The following is a 2,946-nucleotide window of genomic DNA, read 5'->3' on the forward strand; positions in this document are numbered from 1 at the left end:
CTTAAATAAAAAAAATTATATAAAGCATTTTGGTCTCTGAATCCATTCTTAGCTTCACACTGTATACTTTTGATAGAGATATGTTGTGTACAGATATATTCAGGTGTTAGAAATTAATTCCTTTGGTAAAAGTAAGTAGACTCTTCTTTCTTTTTTTAATTTTTTTATTAAAATTTTCTGCCTCCTCCCATTTCCATCCCCCTCCCCCAACTCCCCTTCCTCTCCAGTCTAAAGAGCAGTCAGGATTCCCTACCCTGTAGGAAGTCCAAGGACCTCCCCCCTCCATCCAGCTAGTTCTCTGGGCAGCTGAGGAGAGGGAACCTGAAATGGCCCTATCCTATAGCCATACTGATGAATATCTTGCATATCACCATAGAACCTTCATCTGGCGATGGATAGAGATAGAGACAGAGACCCAAACTGGAGCACCGGACTGAGCTCCCAAGGTCCAAATGAGGAGCAGAAGGAGGGAGAACATGAGCAAGGAAGTCAGGACCGCGAGGGGTGCACCCACCCACTGAGACAGTGGGGCTGATCTAATGGGAGCTCACCAAGGCCAGCTGGACTGGGACTGAAAAAGCATGGGATAAAACCGGACTTTCTGAACGTGGCGGACAATGAGGGCTGCTGAGAAGCCAAGGACAATGGCACAGGGTTTTGATCCTACTGCATGTACTGGCTTTGTGGGAGCCTAGTCTGTTTGGATAGACTCTTTTTTCTTGAAGAGAGAGTCTAGTAAACATCATGTGCAAAAGTAAACTAGAGGGAAGAAGGGGGGCTAGTCTATCAGAAGAAGACTGAGATAGTCCCAAGCATAGGAGTAAAATAGAGGTCAAAATGCCTATAGGCTATTGAGGTGATAAGATTAAAGAAATAAAGGAGAGCAACTTCCCTGTAAATTATGTACAGTTCTATCGGTGACGAGGCTCTACCACAGGCAATTCATAGTGGTAACTAAGTCACCAAACTGTTTTGTCCAGGGGAGAATCCTGGTATCTAGCTGTCATGGGATACCTACAAAAAAAATCCCTACATATTCCCCTCACCTATCTACCAACAATAATGGATATGCAAAGGAAATGGTCACTGTGAAAATGCAACTTAAAGCAAATACTCTAATGAGTCTTCTTTCCCCAAAATTACTCATAAGAGTACCCTCTATGTGAAACAACAGGGTTTCCCCTTACCTATGCTTAAGAATTAATACTCTTCCTATCAAACACTTCATTTTCCTTTTCCTTAAGATCTGCTGTACTATATAGGCAGTACATACTCACCATGGATCAACTCCTTTGAATTTTACTTATTCAAAAAACATTGATTATGAAAGGTAGAAGATTTTTCCAAAACAAAAGAGAAAAGAACCGAATGTGTAGGAAAGAACCTGAATAGTTTTCTCTGGAAAGACATGGGTGTGATCAATCTTGGTAACTATAAGAGTCACAGGTGTGCCCTGGGAGTTGTACCCCCTCTGAAGCTTATTATACAAATTGATCAATAGTATGTTCATTCCCTGATTGGTTTGGCTCCTCGAGGGCAGAGACTAACACTGGAAAGAGGCTCCAACATCTCAATTTCTTATCCCTGGGAGGATATTAGTGGGTATACCTATGATTACTCCCTCCTGTGTTCATTCTCTGTTAAGAGTCACTGTAATTTCCTAAGATTACCTACTGGCGATAATTGTCAGCATTTTCTGACCTTAGTTTCCTATTTTTAACCAGCTTTGGGTTCTTGGGAATTAACTTAATGTTGGGTCCGTTAGGCAGATGTGAAAGAGCGGTGTAGATGGGTCATACAGTAGGTTTTTTGAGCATTCTTCATGCTAGAGCATTTATAGAGTGACTGTCCCAAATTTGCATTCTCACTAACAGTGAATAAAGATTCCCCTTTTCCCACACCTCTCCAGCATTTGCTATCAGTTTCTTTGTTGACCTTAGCCATTCTGAGTGGAATGAGATGGAATCTAAAAGACTTTTTGATTTGCATTTCCCTAATTACTAAAGATGACCAAAGTGTTTTGAGATATTTCTAGGTCATTCTGATTTCTTATGTTGAGAACACTCTGTTTAGACCACTAGCCCATTTTTAGTTGGGTTCTTTGTTTCCTTGACTTTGTTTTATTAATTCTTTGTATAATCTGGATATTAATTCTCTGTCAGGTGTATAGCTGGCAAAGATTTGCTCCCATTCTGAGGGGTTCTCCTTTACTATATCGAGTGCTTTCCTTCACTTCACAGAGGCTTTTTAGCTCTACTAAACCCTACTTGCAAACTGTTGCCCTTAATTCCTGAGCAAATAGAGTCCTATTCAGAAAGTCCATTCCTGTACCTATATTGTATAAGGTATTGCCTATATTTTCTTCTGCAGATTTAGCATTTCTGGTTGCAAATTGAAGTCGTTTATTTACTTGCAGCTGACTTTTGTGCAGGGTGATAGATATGAGTCTAATTTCATTCTTCTGAAAATGAACATCCAGTTTTTCCAGCACCATTTGTTGAAGACACTATCCTTTTTCCAATGTACATTTTTAGACTGTCAGATATCAGATCACTGGGATTTTTGTATGCTCATGTTTGAGTCTTTTACTTTATTTCAATGGTCTACATGTCTGTTTTTATACCCATATCATATTGTTTTTATTACTATAGCTCTACAATATATCTTTTTTTTCCAATGGAGTAAATAGATTTTTTTTTTTGCTCACAGCTGGGAAAACACTTCCCAGCACCCACCCCATATAAGCATATACCTTAGTGTACACCGCAGTACAGCAATGTCAGCAGCAGCCCAACCAGAAAGTGAAAAAAAAAAAGACAAGCAGCATTATTTATGGTGAAAAAGTGTATATTTAGAATTAGCTGGCTGGGCTCAGTTTAGATGATTCCAATCTTGTTGGCAACATCCAGAGCATCATGATCAAGAGCCAACTGCCACGGACCGTCT

The 2,946-nt window shown here is 39.9% G+C and overlaps 1 pseudogene; it reads right to left on the minus strand.

Annotated features, from left to right (window-relative positions):
- Positions 1 to 2,866: 2,866 nt before the first annotated feature.
- Positions 2,867 to 2,946, minus strand: part of LOC106143770 — a 4,876-nt pseudogene continuing 4,796 nt past the window's right edge.

This window comes from Microtus ochrogaster, chromosome 5, assembly GCF_000317375.1.
Source record: "Microtus ochrogaster isolate Prairie Vole_2 chromosome 5, MicOch1.0, whole genome shotgun sequence".
NCBI lineage: Eukaryota > Metazoa > Chordata > Mammalia > Rodentia > Cricetidae > Microtus > Microtus ochrogaster.